Source organism: Manis javanica, chromosome 5 (assembly GCF_040802235.1).
Source record: "Manis javanica isolate MJ-LG chromosome 5, MJ_LKY, whole genome shotgun sequence".
Taxonomy (NCBI): Eukaryota; Metazoa; Chordata; class Mammalia; order Pholidota; family Manidae; genus Manis; species Manis javanica.
Genome location: NC_133160.1, coordinates 114687812 through 114708612, shown reverse-complemented (window position 1 = coordinate 114708612; position 20801 = coordinate 114687812). Strand labels below are relative to the sequence as shown.

The window sequence follows — 20801 nt, the reverse complement described above, 5'->3', positions numbered from 1 at the left end:
CCCTCCCACACACACACATTTACAGAGACACACACACACTCACAGAGGCATTGGAATTGTGTCTGGGAACCTGAAAGGAGTTGTACTACTACTGTGTATGAAAAAAACACCCCTTGCTATCAATTTCCTCTCAACTTTCTATATGGAGGTAATATTTATAGTTTTTAAAATTAATATTGAACCTCCATATGGCAGTTTTTGTTTTCTTTTATTTTGCAAAACCCTCTGGGACACCATAATAATCATTTATAGAAGGTAAGCTAAGCTACAATCGCATCAGCAAAGAAATTACTTTCAGAAAGAATTGATAGAAACATGACTATTTCAGAGATATTTTATAGTAAAAAAATCTTTAATGCAAATAAAGGAAAAAAATAAGTACAGAAACCATATCATAAAAACACAATCTTATCTATTACAGAGCAGGATTTCAGGGGGGTCTAGGATCCAACAGGAGGTCTTCAAAACAGACAGAAAGGATAGTTGTCCAAGCCTTCCTCAACAGAATGTTAAACAAAAATACATGGGTTACCTGGTTCAATGTTAATAGACACTACTTGTCAACTGTGGCTCCTAGTAAAATATAATATAAATTATAAATGGACTTAGGCACATATAGTGATACATAGGTTTATAAAATTCAACTAATATTCATATATATAAGTATTTGTGTTACACAACTAGATCAAATTTTTAGCAATCAAATGCCTACACCAATTCAAATATTACATTTTTCTTAGAGGTGTAGAGATAGAGCCTAGATAATTCAATATCTAATTCAAATAAGGGCTGACTTATGCATAGGCACAGTAGACACAGTGCCCAGGGCCCACGGTAATTCTGGGGGCCCATACAAATGTTTCAATTTCTTTTAAAATCAAAAGAAATGTAAAAAACCTTAGGGTCAAAGAGAGTGTTATTTTTTCTCACAATAGAAAAAGATGAAGTTTGAGGGGCCCACAAAAATCTACTAAATTTGCCTAAAACAGGAAAAAAAAAAGGTGAAATATTTAAAGTTATATCAAAAATAATTTTAATATTGATATGATGGGAAAGCCCCACAAAGGCAAAAAGTGTAGGGCTCATGAAAGCCATTGGCAGCCCAGCCAACATTAAATGAAAGCAAACTGATTATTTTTGTTTGAATAAAAACAATGTTTGTTCTCAAAGCATTTTGGATCATCTTGCTTTCTGAGGATCATAGTTGGATGAAAGAGAACTCTGTTGATCGAAAGGATATGCCTACCTTCAGGTGACGCTACAGAAAGCATGAAACTGCCAAGAGAGCAACAGAGCACTTGTCAGCTTGCAAGTCATGTTTACATTGGATCCGTTCTTCCCAGTGTCCTACAGCCCCTAGACACGGGTATGCTTAGCTGTCTCTGAGGACTTCTGCTGGCTGGAGTACTCCTGAGCTTTTTATGTTATTGCAACACTATATGTGTGTGGGTCCTTATCCTTGCACTCTATTACTGGAAATTACGTAAAATCCAATATGCCCTACTGCACTTTGAAACTAGCCCTGAGAGTAACAAACACTCCTAGGTCCCTTAACAAATTTTCAGCATGCTTAAATTTTAACCTAATTTAATATAAAAACTGTTTTATTGAATATACATGTCTTCTTCTGTTCGGGCTGCTATAGCACAAATACCATAGACTGAGAGGCTTAAATAACATTTATTTTTCAGAGTCCTGGGAGCTGGGAATTCCAAAACGAAGGCGCCAGTAGATTCAGTGTCTGGTGAGGACTTAATTCCTGGTTCATGGCAGAAGGGGTGAGGTAGCTCTCTGAGGTCTCTTTCATAAAACCACTAATCCCATTCACCCTTATGACTTAATCAGCTCCCAAAGGCACTACCTCCTAATACTATCACATTGGGAGTTAGAACTTCAACAGATGAATTTGGAGGGACACAAACATTCATATTAGTACATATCTCTCAAATTCATTATTTGTAATTTATATCCTTGATTTTTATAGTATTTTATTTTGAAATAACTTCTAACTACAGAAAAGTTGCAAGAAGAGTATAAAGAATGCTAGAATACTCTTCACCCAGATTTCTCAGAATTTCCTAAGAACAAGAAAATTCTTCTAAATAACCAGAATTACAATTGTCAAAAATAGGAAATTAATGGTGATAAAATATGATTATTTAATCCTTATTCTACTTATGATAATTGTCCCAATGATATTCTTCACACAGATGGATAACTTGAGAGGTAAGTGGATAGATGGATGAATGGATGGATGGAGAGACATAAAGCTATTTCAGGATCCAAATCTAGGATCATGTATTGCATTTAGTTGTCATGTCTCTTTAGTCACCTTTATTCTGGAAAAGAATTTCTTCAGTGTGGACTGCATCATATAAGGATGTTTCCCTATTTGCATATGCACAAATAAAAGTCAAAAAGATTTTGCACCCCAGCACATAGGACATTAAAGCATCAGTTTACACCCCAGAAAAAAAGACTTGCTGAATGAAACCCCCTTGCTCTGTTCTCACTGTTCTTCAGCTTGTTTTGTAAGAACAATGTCAGTTTCTGGGTACAATGAGCACTGTCCAAGAGCCCTTGAAGTAGTTACAAGTAGTTACAATTAATATATACTTTATTTTTATCTAGCACTTTTGCTTTTTTCCAGAGTGCAATGCAGCAATAAGCAGCTGCTTACAGAAAATGTGCATGGGGTGGTGGGAGATGGAGGGGGGAAATCTGTATTAAATTACTCACTGGAGAAGCAAGGAAAATGTTCTAAGTATTTGGTTCTTCATGTTTTTAACTTTTATGTTTTTTCCTGAACTTAATCATGTTTATTAATTTAATAAAGTCATTTAGTGAATCAGTGCTATTAATTATACCGTAAGTATTTTTTCAGCATGTATGTGCCAGGCATTATGGTAGGTGCTAGGAATACAACAGTAAGATAGTTTCTTCCTCTGTAGACCTTGTAAACTAGAAAAGGAACAGACAGGCAGGCAAAATGCAGTGAGTCCAGTGTTACAACACAAGTACATTCAGAGGCCGTGGAAGCACGTGGACCACCTTGGGGGAATTGATTATGAGCTGAAACCTAGGTTTGAGTGTTGACTTCTTAAGTTAGAGGTGGCATGGGAGGAAAGAGCCCTTATCCCCATGCTCTGGCCTCTAGAAACACAGGCCTGCTACAGTGACAGCTCCAAGAAGGAGAGTTACTACATGGCATTTGAGGCCACCTGCTGACTCCTCTTGGGGAAAAAATGACCCAAGTTTGAAAGTGTGAATACTCATTGAAGCTGCTGATATTACTCATAGGTCCACGGGCAAATATATTGCCCACTTTTTTAATCATCATTGTCTTTATTAATATTATTATATATATTATACTTCATTTTCCAAGGACTCAGCTTTCCTGGTACCTGCCAAGGCAGTTAACGACTGGGTATTCACCACAATGTTCTGTTCCAATTCATTCAAATTCTCAACATATACAAACAACCAGGTCATCAAATACTCTGAGTCCAGATAGCAGAGCCCAGGGGGCTGGACAGGGACTGGGTGGTGCTAGGTAGCCAGGAATAGATCCTTCCAACTTCAGCAGGCCGTCTCTATCTCAGAAATCAGACTCAGGCCTGGCCATTTTCTAGTATGCTCCTTTCACCCTCTGCACCACCATTTGGGTTAAGATCCCATGGTGGTCTGCCTCCCTTGCCTGTGAGCCTTTCTGCACCCATTGTACAGTTTCCTAAGTGACTTCTTGGGCTTTTTTCCCTTAACAACACAAGCTGATTTTGAATCCCAAGCACTCCACAGGGTGAATGCTCAAGAAAGAGGAAATCTTTCATATTTATTCTAGCTTAGCAGCCAAGAGTTCTGTGTCCGAGGCCAGCTTGTTTCTCTTGGCTCCATTCTCACATTGGCATGCCTGATGCATGAGTCACTGCACTGATTCCTGGACAATGTCATTTGTTGACATGGCTATGAAGCCCTATCCACTTATGGAATTTCCCAAGGAACTCAGAATCTCCCTTTAAAATCCCTTTCCCGCAGAATTTCTACCACAGATGTCTCCAGAGAAAAACAATAATAGACATTGTTACCCTGATGATAAATAAGCTATCGGGAAGAAAAAAATCTCCCACATTAACTTTGCTTTTAGGAGTTACAAAAGAAAAAACCAAATGAGAGTTGGTTTACAGATTTAATGAATTAAAATTTAACATGCAAATTATAATGTAGCAGATGTAGCAGTGGCTTGGATGGAAATCCAGAAAGACAGAAATCTGAATGACTAGTAAAAAATACCACTGTCATGCTGAGGAAAGAAAAGTCTCTGAACCTAACCTAATGAAAGTTTTTCATAAAATCCAGTGACCTAGGTCTGATTCACCAGTTTATAGAATCCTCTTATATTCATCACTTTTCCTGTTACTAGGGTCACAGTTATTAACTTAAACATAAGGAAGAACATTTGTACATGTTTTAATCAACAATGCCCCCCAGATAGATGAGGAGATCATCACAGCCACAGGTGGTTGGATCATGAAGCTGATTAGCTTAATCTCTAGGATTCCTCCCTAGTCCAGCCTTTTTCAAGGCCTTGCTGGGAGCCCCAGCAAAAGTCATATATTTTTATAAAATTTGCTGAAGTCAAATATTTCAACCCACTTGGTTAGCACTGCTTATTCTTCTCACCCCCACTTCCCTTCTTTACACTTCTCTTGTATTGAATGACACTGAGGTAGCATAGATTTAATGAGATATATTTTACTGGTTCACAGTCACATTACGAGTGGTTTGGTTTTTACTAGTCATCATGGTGTGAGAAGAGCTTCTAGGAATATCCTTGTGGGTACTGTGCCCAGCTTCCTGATAGAGGCATCAGGATGGGTTTTAAGGTACACTATTCCAAAATGATGCAGGTATGGGAAAAATGAGGTTGAAATACACGGAGCCATAGCTGGTCTGGGGAAAACTTTTCCAATCACCAAAATGAAAAGGTACAGCCAGAGGATTCAGTTCACATTAATCCTAGGCAAAACAAACCCTCCCATTGCAGGAATATACTGAATAATTCAGGGTATGCAATTATAAATTTTTCAGACATGTTTTTCTATTTGACTGGAATCATGTTACATAGAATCTATCAGAATTTCTGTGTTTGTAGAAAAAGCAGCTGAGGAAGCATGAAAAATAGTAAGTGTGTCTGTAAGTGAAGTGGCATGCTCTATATATACAGCTGCCTATGGCAGAACCAAATGTTGATCGACCATCCTAACAAAATGAATAAACTATCTATTCTTTGCAAAGATTATCTTAAAAAATCATTGTTATAAGACAAGGAGATCAAAAGTATATAACCAAAAATATATAGTAAATTATTTCAGAGGTGTTTTAGATAGCTGGGTTTTTTTTCTAGATTTTCTGTATGTGATATTTTTCAGCTTTAAGAATTTATAATTTGTAGTGATTTATTTTTTCTTAGTTAAAATAAATGTTTGTTTTTACATCCTAACTTGTATTTAGAGCATCTCTGTAATTGTATGAGCTAGTATTATTAACTAGATGGGATGAATCCTTTCACAATGTATGTTAAATCATCATGATGTACACTTTAAATATCTTACAATTTTGTCAATTATACCTCAAAAAGCTGAAAACAGACACAAAGTCATTATTCATAATCCAATAAATTATTTTTAATTTAAAAAAGAAACGAAATGGTCCTCATGTATATTTAAATGTGCCCAAAATATCTCCCTTGACCAAAAAAAAAATGTCATTTTTTGTTTCCAGGAAATGGTATTTTAATCAAATACTGTGACAGTACCTTTTGCTGGATGATGAAACGCTCCTGGGCCGGTTGAAAGAGCACAGAGATCAAGTCATATTGCTCTGACTTGGAATCCCAGCTCCCCTGCTTGCCGGGGCTGAGGACAACATCTCTGAATCCCAGTTACCTATTCTGTAAAGGGCTAGTGATCCTTCCTCCAGAGGTTGGTGTGAGAACCAAATGAATTAATCCATAGAAAAAGCCAGCATGCTGCCTGGCCCAGAGCAGATTCTCATTATCTATTTTAATTCCCACTCCCTTGGCAGCCTTGCCTAGCAATTGCTCTTTACTGAGACCTCTACTGTAGTTTCAAGACCCATAAAGCTAGATGTCAGTCCATATGTTAATAATCCGGCACATTTGTGAGACACTTTGAAACTTTCATAATCATCTGTCATTGGTAACAGAGCTGCTAACCAGTTTACCTATGATCACATGGCTAGTTAATAGCGAAGACAACCCCGGGGGTATCATTCTCCGACTCCGGTCCAACTGACTACTCGGGTCCCTCCTCTACCCTTTCCCACAGAGCCTTTCGCACAGCTTTCTGGGTGGTACACCTGACAAGCAGCCTTTTGTAGAAAGGGAAAGTGTACTAGATTCATTAATTATTACCTCAAACTGGAAAATTTCAATAGACACGCTCAAGGAAAGATTTCAAGTTGCAAGAGGAAATTATATCTGCTCCCCTGCACTGTTCCTTATTTTCTCAGAATGGGCCATCGTCCCAGTTCCGGTGACTCATGGCCCTTGCCGCAGCCATCTTGCTTATCTTGTGTGCAGTGCAGCCATGCACGGGAACACAAACAGAGGGCCAAGCAGATAAACCAAGCCCCTGTTAGAACGTGAGCATCATGAGGGCAGGGATTTCTGTTTTGTTCACATATGTGTCCCAAGTTCCTATAATATCACCTGGAACATAGTAGGTGCTCAGTATCTATTTGTTGAGTGAGTGAATTCTACCTAGCAAGAATGAACTTCTGACCTCACAAGGAAATCTCAGGCAGTTGAGAGCTGGCCCTTAGTCTGACTTCTTACAGCCCTTGGACCAGTTTCCCTGGAATTGCTGTAACCAGTTTCCCTGGAATTGCTGTAAGGTGTCCTATGAGGTGTCAGGTAGTCCCCCACCTCCACTGTAAACTCTTCTGGGCCAAGGGCTGGACATTGTCTCCCAGGGCAAGAGTAGACAGCTAAATCCCAGCAGGTACGCAAGTGTATCTATATAACTCCTCTTTGAGAAACTGGTATTTATACAAATTACAAGGTCAGTTTTAGAGGTATATTTCTACCTGATGAATTTAGGTACAAATGGCTGGCTTAAACCACAGTGATAGGAGTAATGTTTCTTTTTAAAAATCCAGAATGCCAGTGTCTTCATCTAACCTGTATGTTGGTATCCTCTAACCAGGAGGATGTTTCTGCTAAGTAGCTGCATGATCAGAGGACTGGATGGAATTAAAGGCAAAGGAGTTACAGAGTTTGAGGGTTGTTCCATCCAGGCCATGAGGGGTCCTGGCAACCATTTCAGCATCCCCCATCTCACTCTCACTATTTTGATACCACCCCTCATGCTGTAGATACTATTTTAACAAGGGGCATTTTACACAAAAAAAATATTTAGAGAAAACAGTGACTTAAACTATAATCAAAGGAAATAACAACAATAATTTTTTAAACCACATAAAATCAAAAACTTCCTCATCTAGTTTTGGAATAGTGTTCTTCCTTGGCTTCTTGGAATTTCTCCTTCAATGACTATCTTTCTTTGACATGCCTTCTGTGTCACTCACTCCTGCCTTCTATGAATTTTGATACCACACTTCAAGAATCAGAGAACAGGATGTCTAACACTAATATCACAGAAAACAGAGAATGTGTAATTACCAAGTTTTTAAAACAACATGCAGTCAAACATTTCCAGGGCAAATACCTCACTCATTACGGGGTATGGCAAATGAAGGCCTTAAACATACCCAAATAGGTTATGATAAATGTAATCTTCCTCATTCTTACACTCTATTCTGCAGTAGAATATGTATGTCCACTGTTAGCTCTTCAGAAATGCCAAGAACAAAAATCTTTAAAGAAAAGCTAAGTTTATTAGATTTATTCAGCATTAGAAAGAGCACTTTGAGAGTCATAGAGTCTCAGAAGGAGGATGGTAGGGAGACTGGCCTCAAAGAATTTAAAACAGGTCATTCAAAGTGTGGATCTGACTGGAATTGGGTAAAGTTGCTGACATAATGGTTACAGATTGGTCCACAAGGGAGGTGAGGGTCTTGACAGGAATCTTGATAAGCAACCTATTGTCTGATACATGAGCTGTTAGCCCAGATGAGCAGATTGTTGGCCGAATAAACTGATTTACTAGAATTTCCTGAACCAAACAATTAAATTTTCCACTGGATCACAGTTTTGCTTCTAAGTAAGAATTTCCTGGAACACAGAGTCAAGTCGTGCTAAAACTAATAATCTTAATTCTCGAAAGAAGGCTCTAGGAGAGCAGGGAATTTGTCTGTAGTCCTAACTCTTAGCATAGTGCCTAGCATGAATAAGTGCACATAGAAATATATCTGGTGTATTTGTTGAGTTGAATGAACATTATCTTGGCCCTAGTTGTAACATTTATTTTTTTAGTAGGTGTTTTTGCAGATTTGAAAATTCCCAGAAGTCGGAGTCAGAAATCTGAGTTCTGATCCCAGATCTACCACTATGCCTGTGATCCTCTGTTTACTCACCAGATTAATGAGCAAGCTAGACACAATTATTTTGAAGGTCCCTTCAGTTCTAAAACACACTATCTCTTTCCACATTGACTTAAAATATTTAAGCCACCCAGAAATAAACAGTTTATTTCTATGGTATATAGACTTCAGTTGTTTAGAAAAAACAGTATGTTCTGGGATTGGGGCTGATCAGGAGAATAGTCATAGAGACTTTCCACTTAGTGTCTCAACAGTAATCTGGGGACAACAGAAATCTTCACCAGACCCAGGACATGTAGACAGAGGGCTAGATTTGTTATCTCAGAGGGAGAAATACTTCATCTGGCATTTCGTTCCTAGAGCCTTTGCTTATACAAAAAAAGTAGTTTTCTCTATCAGCCCAATGAGAACAAACTCCTAAGAATCTTCTGTGCATGAAAGTTGTCTGAATGGTGAAGCCCAGGAAAAATTAAAAATAAAAGATAAAACCAGCGAAAGGGGAAAAAATGTCCAAGGACCCTGAGCAGAGGCCAGAGGGGCAGAAGATGGAGGCTATAGGGAGGGGGAGCATGTTTGCATAGAGCTGAGAGCACTCATGTGTAATAGCACATTGGTAAAGCCCAAATCTGTAGCATTTGCTGATTTCATGGTGTAACCACACTCCAACTATGGTCACATTCATGCTACCAAGAATTAATAATTGGCTAATAGAATTCCTGACAGCTTAACAGACCTTTTATAGCATGAGCTGGTCTGAGCACAGCAATGACTGTAAGTGAAGCTGGGAAATACACCAAAGATGAGCTCCTATAGGACCCTTGGGATCATAACTCTCCAATTATAGAAGGCTTACATCTGTGCTTTTCTTTTAAAGAAACTATGTTTTACTCTAAAGCATCAGGGTGCATATCCTGTTTGTCAAGAGGAGTTTTCTGAGTGAGGGTTTGAATAAAGTGAAGTAGTTTTACCCCTCAAGTGCCAGACACCTCTGTTCCCCAGCTTAGGTGGCAATTACTGCCTGTTCCTTTAGTGAATGGTAGCCATCCTGAGATGGGAGGAGTGGGAGAAAGAAATGGAATGTCAGGGAAATTGCACTGTGTTCGCACCCTGCCTGCTGGCCTCCCTCACTCCTAGCCCTACATGTGAGACCTTGGCCTTTCTGTGCAATAAACACTCGTTGGCCCTAGCTTGGAGGGAAATCAGAAGAACTAGATGTTAAAATAAGCTAAAAATCATCCACAGGCCAGGCCAAAGAAAACCAGGAAACATTTTTTCAGAAAGATGCTGCCTTTGAGAAATTATTTTCTGTGTTACATTTGCACAGAACTGTCATGGGCCTACCATTTCAATAGGAGGGGAAAACAGCATGCCTTGAATCTGCCGCCATGCTGTTGCCCTTTACGGCCCAGGTTGAACTGTGTTTCTTCTTGCTTCCTTTGTGCTCCTCTTAGTGAACTCAAGCCCAGCAGAACTGAGGCTACAGGCTGAGGCCCACTGGTATTTTTTCCCCAAGAGTGTGTTCTAAGTAATATATTTTGTACAACAAAATTTTGTTTTACTGATAGTCTGGTTTGTTAAGCCATGAGCCCAACAAATTGTTCAAGCCACAAAACAGCAATTTCTGTGGCAGCGCCAGTCAGAGAAGCTGTGGCCACAGGTGAGATACCAAAGCTGCACTTGGCAAGACCCTGTGACTCCACATTCTCAGTCTAAGATTTGGAATCCTCTTTACTTAATACAGTGACATTGCTGCTATGAATTTAACAAGAGGCGCAGCCATCTGAGAACATATCCCAAGACACTTGGCAAGCAGTTGGGACTTCTGTTCTGTGAAAGGCCTCCACTGGGAAATGACTATTGCTGTCCTGCTGCTAATTCATGAGCAGTTTGATGCCTCTTGAGTAATAAGTGTCTGTTGAGAAATGAACCTCCTGCTGTTGAAATTCCTACACCCTGAAGTGCTGCAATAAATGGAAGTAGCTAACTAGAGTTTTTTACTTTAATAATGAAAGAGATTTGTTTAAAACCATACCAAATTAACTGTTTTATAACAAGCGAGTAGAGTTGGTTAGATTCTTAAACCATTGAAAAATAGGCCTTTCTCCCACTGTACAAGTTTTCAAGGATACTTTGAGGAACCACTGCAGGTAAGATGATAATTCTTTGTGTTTCCTAATAATGCCATATTGCTTTATGTTATCAAGAACTGGTTAGAGCTAAAATAACATTTTATTAATTGACCAAGAAATTATACTTGAAAGAAAAACATGCATTTCATCCCATGGTGTGGCTTTCCCAACTCAGGTCTTAACTAAGAAAATTCATTCTCTGTGCTCCATTTCTCTTCCCTCCCAAGAAAGTCCTTTTTCAAGTCATTAAGCTCTTAAGTTCCAAGCACTATAAAATGAATGCTGCATGTAAATGAAGGCATAAACAGTGAAAAAATAATTCTTTTTCAAAAGGCAATAAATCCTCTGGGGAAGTATCAAAATAAGCATACATTTAAATACATTATAATGAAATTCAACCTTTTTTCAAAATTCATCTCCTCAGTCATCTGTTCTAGGATGCCTTTCCAGAAATCCTTCCCCAAATACACTCCCCCAATATTTATGCACTCAAATACATATCTAACAATTGTGAGGTCTTGGGGAGAGTTTAAATATAGGCCCACATTCCCATGTCTAAATATTTAAGACTTTCAAAATAAGCTAAAAATGTTAAATAAAATAGTTTATCCTCGTACCTTGAAAAATGTATGTCAATAACATTTTGGAAATACATAAAGTTATGGATTTTATATGATGAGAATCAGCAAAAATAAAAAATTCAATTATTTTATTTACTCCATATATCTGAGTGTTCTGTCATACAGACCACGTCTGGATCCATACCAAAAAAATACACAATAATTTATGATTTATGGTATGTATATGTGTGATATAAACTTTTTTTTCCTTGGGTAACATTTCAGCACAATGAATTGTCAAGTTTTTGTAATTGAAATTTTCACATAATTTGTATACTGTAGACAGTCATTTCAAATAAATCATTAATCCTTAGGTAGATTTATTGTTAATTTAAATTTGGTGGTTTCACTCTGCTAATGTAGTGACTGACTTGAATTGTCAATAAGATTCTTAAAGTATCACTTAGATTCCAAAATGGACTATTAATTTCGTATCATGTTCACACATTTTAATAGGTTAACTATGATAAATTATCTAGCCACTCAGCTTCCAAAATAAGTGAGAAAACATATGGTGGACAGATTCCTTAGGGTTGTGTTTATTAATTGATTGTTATATGAGAGGAGAGGGAAATTCTTGGTCATAAGGGTACACAGCCCTCCTGACTTGTCCTAATCTTCTTAGGTCAAGTCCCCTGTGAAAATTATGTTTGTTTGTTTGTTTTTTAACATACGTCCAGCTCCATAAGTGTTTCAGGGCAAAAGAGAATAGAAGAGATTCCAATCATCACCTTCATTATTCATTAGCCTCCCCAGTGTATTGCCCTGGGACATTCAGCCGTAGAACTGAACTGTGAGTCAAGAGAGCAGATACTTAAGGTTAAGGATTTTGTAGGATGTTAAAGTTCATTAGATGCCCACACTCTGGTTCCTCATGTGGCAGAGATGCCCATATGTTCTCTGGTACATTTATTTTTTTGTATGTTTGGTATAGGGAAACCTTTTGAAATTTTGCTTAAGGAAAGGAACCTTTCTTTCCCAAGTCTAGGGGCAGTACAGGACCCCTATGGAATTGGCCATAACATGATATATATTTTTTTTATGCTTAGTCCATTCTATCTTTTAGAATTTAAGCTCTATAAGAGCAGAGACAGCACTTTACTCTGCTTTTTTATCTCTAGTTCTTTAGGTACATAATATTCAGCATAAATACTCTGTTATTCTTGCCTGTTGACATCTCTGTCTGCTCAACCAGATTGTGTCTCTTATGAAAGAAGGAATAAATGCTTTGATTTCTCAGTGCCTCACCCCATCGTAGAGACATGGCCGCTGCTTAATAAATGAGTCCACTGGTAACGTATGTGTAGCCTTAGAACTGTACCCCCCACTGTAGGGAAGAGGAGACAGTATAATCTGTGTCTCACGTGATCTTAATGTTAGTTTGGCAAACATCCAGATTAGGCAAGAAGGAAATACAGAACAAGAAGGGCATTAGAACACAGAAGTGGTTCCCAGTCTCCACCGCAACATTTCAACTACCCCTAATTTTGTTTTCTATTTCAAAGTTACCACTCCTGAATCTTTTATTCTCTTTTTCTCAGTACTCTCAGAGGCTCCTCTTCTTTTTGAACTCATGGTCAACCCTTTATCTCTGCTTTGTTCCCTGCTGGATACCACAGGTAATGGAAGAGTGGGAATGAAAAGGGGTTGTTGCAGTGTCTCACATACTGCGAACATTAACAGCTTCCTTCCTTCTCTCAGCTCTCTCTAGGGAGGTAACAGGACTGTGGAACAATGGCTGTGCTCTATACTTAGGACACTAGTAAGCATTGGTATTGCCAGCTTTAACAACAATTTCTGTGCTACTGAATGGGAAAAAGCTGCATAGTGCTGCACTTCAAATGACCATGACAATGTTTGTGCTGTTATGGAAAATAATTTTAAGCCAAAGTCCAGAGGGGATCTTCCTGGATGTTGGGCTCTGCATAAATCCCTGGGGACCTTTTTACTACCAAAAGGTGTAACCAGGGAGCCACAGTAATAACTCAGATTGAATAATTTTCTCCATGGTAGAATGAAGACATAGGCTCAAATTTTAATCTGCCTTAAAATAAATTTAAGTTTCCTGCATACCCAAGTTTATGGAATAAAATTTAGACACATATACTCAATGTTTCAAGGATCAAGAAAGTGATTTGGAGGACAGCAGAGACTGGATTCTTACAAGGGCAGTTTGGGAGCTCAGAATTTAAGGTATAACCACCAACTTTGCCTTTGTTTTAGTGTAATTATCATAGACATATAACAGAGCTAACTGCTCTTGCCTCATAAAGTTTTGCCTATTTTCCATCTACTTTCATGATAGATATTTACACAATATAGGAGAAAAGTACCTATAAAGAGTAAGAGAAAAAGATTACACCCTAGATAAACAAATTATTGTAGAAATTTCTCTGTAATCCAAAGATTTTTAATTTTTTTCCAATGACTAGTTTTATATAATTATATTGAATTTAAGAAAATTCCATAACAAACACAAAATCATCTTTTTGTTATCTTATGGGATTAAAATTTATCCTGAAGGATTCAAAGCACACTTCAGGCTCAAAGGTAGAGTTTTCAGAAGAGTATTTATTGACTCAATGGTGGGGTCAAATCAAATCAATTCTTCCCTAAAGGATATTCTGAATTTACACCAAGACAGTTTAAAATCAAGCCTCAAAAATATCAAACTGCATCCCAGAGCAGTGCAAAACTATTTAAAATTATTTAAAAATTATCATCAAAATGGCCAACATGCACATGAAAGATGCTCCACATCACTAATTATCAGGGAAATGCAAATTAAAACCACAATGAAATATCACCTCACATAGTTAGGATGGCCAACATAGAAAAGACTAGGAACAACAAATGCTGGTGAGGATGTGGAGAAAAGGGAAACCTCCTACACTGCTGATGGGAATGTAAAATAGTTTAACCTTTGTGGAAAGCAGTATGGAGGTTCCTCAAAAAATTAAAAATAGAAATACCATTTGACCCAGGAATTTCACTCCTAGGAATTTACCCTAAGAATGCAGGAGCCCAGTTTCAAAAAGATATATGCACCCCTATGTTTATCTCAGCACTATTTATAATAGCCAAGAAATGGAAGCAACCTTAGTGTCCATCAGTAGATGAATGGATAAAGAAGAGGTGGTACATATACACAATGGAATATTATTCAGCCATAAGAAGAAAACAAATCCTACCATTTGCAACAACATGGATGGAGCTAGAGGGCATTATGCTCAGTGAAATAAGCCAGGTGGAGAAAGACAAGTACCAAATGATTTCACTCATCTGTGGAGTATAAGAACAAAGCAAAAACTGAAGGAACAAAACAGCAGCAGACTCCCAGAACCCAAGAATGAACTAACAGTTGCCAAAGGGAAAGGGACTGGGGAGGATGGGTGGGAAGGGAGGAAGAAGGGGAATAATTGGCATTATAATTAGTATATATAACATACGGGGTGGGGAGGGCACGGGGAAGGCTGTACAACACAAGAAGACAAGTAGTGATTCTATAGCATCTTACTACACTGATGGACAGTGACTGTGAAGGGATATGTGCTGGGGACTTGATAATGGGGAGAGTCTAGAAACCACAGTGTTGCTCATGTAACTGTATATTAATGATACCAAAAAAAAAAGCCAGACTGGTCCCTAATGTAACCAAAACTAGCTGTCATCTTGTAGAAAAAAAATATATAAATATTTATCACCAAAAATCCATACTGAATATAAAATACACAATAAAAAAATTAAGAAATATACAAGAAACAGAAAATATCACCATGACTAGGAGAGAAACATGCAGATATGGCACAGAAAATAGATAAGTAGGAAAGAATCTTAAAATAGTTTATATCAAGATAATCCATATATTCAAGAATAAAGAGAAAATGGTGGGCATGACAAGGAGAGAAATGGGAGGAAAAAAAACCCACAGCAAATATTTAGAGATTAATAATACAAGGGCTGAAATGGGAAGTATATGGGATGAATTACCAGCAGATTTGACATTGCAAAAGAAAATGTTAGGGAACTTGAAGACACAGCAATAGAAATGAATCACAAAAAAAGGAAAGACTAAAAAATGAGGAGACCATCAGTGAGCCGTGGGACAATATCCAACAGCTTAACATACATAGAATTAGAGTCTTATAAAGTGGTAGGTATTAGGAAAGCCAGGAAAATATTTGAAGAAATGATAACCAGAAATTTTCTAAATCTGATGAAAATTATATCAAAAAGGTCAATAATCCCAAGCAGAAAAAATATGGAGAAAATCAAACCAAGGCATATTATAATCAAATTACACATACACACACACACACACACACACACACACACACACACACACACACACACACACACAATGACAAAGAATAAATTTGTAACAGCCAGAGACAAAGAGCCAACTATGAAAACAACAAAAGTAATTAAGACAGTAGACTTCTCATCAGAAATCATGCACCCAGGAGATAATGAAATAACATCATTAAAAATCTGAAAGGTACTCATTAACTAATCTGAAAGGTACTCATTAACTTTGAATTCTAAAGTCAAAAAAAAAATTTTTTTAATGGTGAGATAAAGATTTTTTTTTCAGGCATACAGAAGATGAAGAAAATTCATCACCAGCAGACCAGCAATGTTAAAAGAATTCCCCCAGTAAAATGGTAGCAGATAGAAGCTTGGATCTGAACAAAGAACGTAGAATACCTGGCAGAGGAAATATACACATGAATATAATTTTTGTTATTTAAAAATTTGTCCAATAGAAAATTGACTTTTAAAGCAAAAATAAAAACAATGTACTGTGGAGTTTATAACATATGAAGAAGTACAGTATATGATAAAAATTGCACAAAGGCAGGGAGAAGGGAATGGAAGTATACTGTTGTAAGAATATTATGAAATGTGAAGGTGTCTTGTATTAAGGTAGACACTGATAAATCCTAGAGCAACAAAATAAAAGAGGTATAGCTCATAAGGCATTATAGGAGATATAATGAAATGATAAAATAATAATCTAAAAGATGGCATCAGGAAAAAAAATAAAAAGAAAAGACAACGGATGAGACAAATAAGAAAAAAATATCACAATGGTAAATATAAACCCAGTCTCACATTAATGGAATGTGAGACTCACATTAAATGGAAATGAATAAATACTTAAATCAAGGCCTAGATAATCATACTGCACAGAAAAGCAAAATCCAAATATATGCTGTTTACAACAACTCACTTTACATATAAAGACCCAAATAGTTTAGAAGCAAAAGGATTGACAATTGTCATCTTAGATGGCTATATATAGGTAGATTTCATAACAAGAAATATTGCTAGAGTAAGGGAGTCATTTCATAATGATGAAGATAAAGGATTAATTATTCAAGAGGATATCACAAGTTTAAATGTGTGTCATGGTTTTTAAAAACTCTACTTTTGACAAAAGTAATAAAATTTTACACTTAAATTGGTCAATGTCATTATATGCAAATAAAATTCCAATAAAGCTGATGAAAAAATCCACAACTCATCAGTCATAGTGCCTTTCACATGCAATGTTGTGTCTGTCCTGTGTTTTTCTAAAAGCTAAATAGACTGAACAGTAGCTAAAGCCTATTGTGTCTCATCAGTTTGATTTTCATTGCTGATTAGGTAATGAGTGTTGCAGTCATCAACTCCTATAGTTTTCCCACACAGCTTTCAGATATTTATCCATTCTCTCTCTCATTATCCCCAGGATAGGCCCACATTGTTCATTTCAACAAATAGTCTACAGAGGACATCTTAGTCTGTGCCAGACATTGTTTTATACACTGGTATTCAAAAATGAGTCTTTGCCCTTGCTCAAAGACTAATAGACTTCCATTCTAATGTGGCAGATGTTTGTATGTATTAGGAATAAAATGTATTAGGAATAAAGATGTATTAGGAATAAGATGTATTAGGAATAAAATGCTATAAGATGGAGAAGAGACTGATTCACTCTGGTGACTTTGGAAAAGCATAATCACAAAGGGTACCATTTCCTAAGTACTTACTAGATGCCGAGGATCATTTTGAATTCTTCCAATAACTCTTCAAGGTAGGCAATACTAATCCCATTTTACAACTGAGGAAGCAATCTAAAAATCCTAAGGAATTTGTGGAAGGTCATACATATAAGAGGCAGGGAAAATCTGACTTATTTCCAACCCTCTGATCTTTCTACCATATCATTTGTATAGGCAAATGACATGTGAGTAATTGCTTTAGAGAGATACCAACAGCTGAATTTGATCTTGAAAGAAGAGTTAGGATTTACTGATGTTCAAGGGAAGAACAGAACTGCAGAAAGAAGAAAAAATGAGAACAAACATACTAAAGCCTGAATGATCACTCCATGTTTGGAGTAGAGTTCATCATTTTGTATAGGCGGAATATATGTGAGGGGTGGGACAGAGATACATTGGAGAGAGTCTAGTAGATTATCATTCAGAGTTTTGCCCACATTTTGAATAGCCTTCTTAACATTTCACCTACAATGCTACAATAATTATTTTGCTAAAATACAAATACATGATGCGACTCATCTGTGTACAAATATTCAAGGTTTCTTTTTAGCTCCCAATGTAAGGTCCGAATTTCTTAGCATAGCACATGTTCCTTGTTTACCTAATCCATGAAATGGATCTATTTTAAATATATCCATTTAAGGAGATTTTTATACACAACACACACAGCCCTGTTTTATATATAAAAACATACAAAATGGTACACTTTTACTAAATGCTAGTAGTTATTAATAATTATAATTGTTAGGCTATTATTATTGCTATTCTTTGTATAATCATAGACAGTCTGATGGGTTGAGTCAACTATTTAGCCGAGATGTTTTGATGAAAATAAGCAAAGAGTGTTGAAACTGAAATACAAGTACATCAGCTGCTTTTCTGAAAAATTAACACACAAGGAAATGGGGTGCAGGCGGTCAGGCATTATGGTTTCACAGTTTTATTTCCCTTTTGATGTCTGCCACAAACATCCTTAGTTGGATATAATAATTAGTAAGTACAGGCCGAAGAACCAAAAGAGATTTTGCTCCATGTTAATCTTCATTGGAGATTAACTCTGCAGAGAACATTGTGAAGCCACCACCCTTATCACAAGAGCATCAGGAGCCAGCATTCGTGGCAGGAAAAGCACAGGTGGTACAGCAATTTCCTGGAGTTCCCTGTTGTGCAAACTCTCGGGGAGTGGTGAAATTCAAGTGGCACAGCTTCAGTTGTTTTCCTGACTGGAAATTCTCAATAGATGGTGTCTACAAACTAGGAATTTAAATAGTAGTCACAACAACGATCAGTGAAACAAAATCACTGAAGGGATATTTCTGTGGAAGTTCTCTATCTACATCTTGTGCATCAAGGGTTTCATTTTATATAGTTTCTCATGTATATAAGAAACCAAAGCTTCACAAAGTAATACTTAAGCTAATTACATGTGATGTGGTATAGTATATTGTCTTTTATAATTCTATCCTATTGTATTTAATTCCATTATATTTTTAGATACTAGTTACAACCCACAAAATTGATTTTGTGGTCTCCTAGTACTTGCTAATAAACAGGACCTGCTTGTAGTTCAAAAGCATTGTTCTAGTCTCTTGAGGACAGAGCCAAGCTTTAACAGTGCATGGAGGAGTCATACTCCTTAGTACTGTTCAAGATACGTGGGGAGTGGTAGAGGTAGGATGCTTAGGCTAGCCAGGCCCTTTGCATACCCTGGCCTGCCTATCATTTACCTTCATCTGATTACTGGATCCTGAGCTAGTGTTGGAAGTCTCTGGGCACTCCATGGGGTGAAGCCTGCGGAGTTGAGATGGCACAATGACTGGGGGGATTCTGGGCTGTCCACACTCTGGGATCTAGAGGTTGTCATCACTCCAGTGTTTCTGTTTGGTTCCAGTACAAACTAGATTGAAGATTTTTTAAATGCATTGTTTTCTAGAAGGGCTTAAAAAATGAAATGCATTCAGTAGACTTGCCACTCGCATTTTTCCTTGTCCAGAGAAAGACTGCCTTTCAGCGAATGGGCTTCTGAGTCAGACAACCTTGGGTTTGTTTTAGCTCCACCTTTAAGATCTTCTGCCCCAGTTTCCTATCTATAAAGTAAGAATAATGAGTTGAGCTTCATAGCATTCTTGAAATTATTAACATGACATTATGAAAAGCTCAGCCACTGCTTCTGATCCAGAATTGGGAGCTAAGAAACATTACTCTCCTTTCCTTTCCTTGTTGCTTTACTCCATAGCACATTTATCATTTCCAAACAGCTGTGGCCACAATCCCTGAGCTAACAAGCAACCCATTGAGGATACCACAGATTAAGCAAGAGTTTTTCTTTGGCAGAATCACAACCCAAAGCTGAAGTGCTACAGTCAGTAAAGAAAAACTTAGCACAATAAATATAAACTGCATGTCCCCAAAAAATCAAATAAAAAAGCCTGCAGATCTTATCAACCACTGTGTTTATAGACTATTAAGTATACAGAGTATCTGGTAACTGAGAGTCCATCTTAACTTTCTCATTAGTGAAAAAAACAAGAAGAAATAAACACAGTATGTAACCATGTCAAGTATTTATTTCTTCACCAAGTCAGACACAACAAGGAGATTGCACCAGGTGCCATATTGCACAGATGGTAGAAAACTTGAAAACAAAGAGTCACCGAGCATAAAGAGACTCATAATTATCACGTGCTGGTTAATTGTCTTCTACTTTGTGATGCCAACTCATGATATCCCAAACTCCATGAGATCTAACTCTAAAATCTGTTGTAATTATTTGTTTGTCCTTTCAATCTATCTTTTAGAGGAGCGAATTTTATTCCGTCCTGGCATATCTACATTCTAGGGAAATGCAGACCACAATACACAGATGCTAAAAAATGTTTTTCAAATCTTAACCACAGAGAAAAGAACAATGTGGTTAATGTGAAAGTTTGGTAAGAAATTTTTTTATTGCTGGAATAAGCAGTTCAAGTAACCAAAATTTCACAAAATATGCTCACTAAATAATACTTAATTGTATATATACATATTTAATGTAGAATGTATCACATGTGACACATAACCAAGACATCCTGCCTCCCTTCTCCTCCGTATTTCCCACCCACCTGTCATAACTGGATCTCATGATTTTTTAATCTTTTCTGCTAGAGAACCTTCAAATGATACACTAGCTCAGTCCCTACAAGCAGAAACTCACCTCAACTGTGGAAGTACAAATTCATACATGACCTATTCCTTTCACTTTTAAAAGACATTTGTACTTTGAGTTATGTCATTACTTTATTATTTTTTCTTTATTTAACAATATTTTATACAGATTTTACTTTCAAGCATATTTTACAAATGTGAACTGATTTTATTTTCAAAATGATCCTATGAAGACTGCTTTCAAGATCTTAAAAGGAGTAAAATGTTTAGGTTGGGTGAAAGCTGGTGGAATGCAGAATAGACAAAAAAAATGAAGCAGATACAATGAGAAAAACTAC

General features: G+C 37.0%; 1 long non-coding RNA gene across 1 annotated transcript; it reads left to right on the top strand.

Annotated features, from left to right (window-relative positions):
- Positions 1 to 10436: 10436 nt before the first annotated feature.
- On the top strand, positions 10437 to 17133 carry LOC140849385 (uncharacterized). Its single transcript, XR_012131128.1, has 3 exons — positions 10437 to 10670; positions 12814 to 12891; positions 15867 to 17133. It is a non-coding gene; the product is annotated as an uncharacterized lncRNA (long non-coding RNA).
- Positions 17134 to 20801: the final 3668 nt, after the last annotated feature.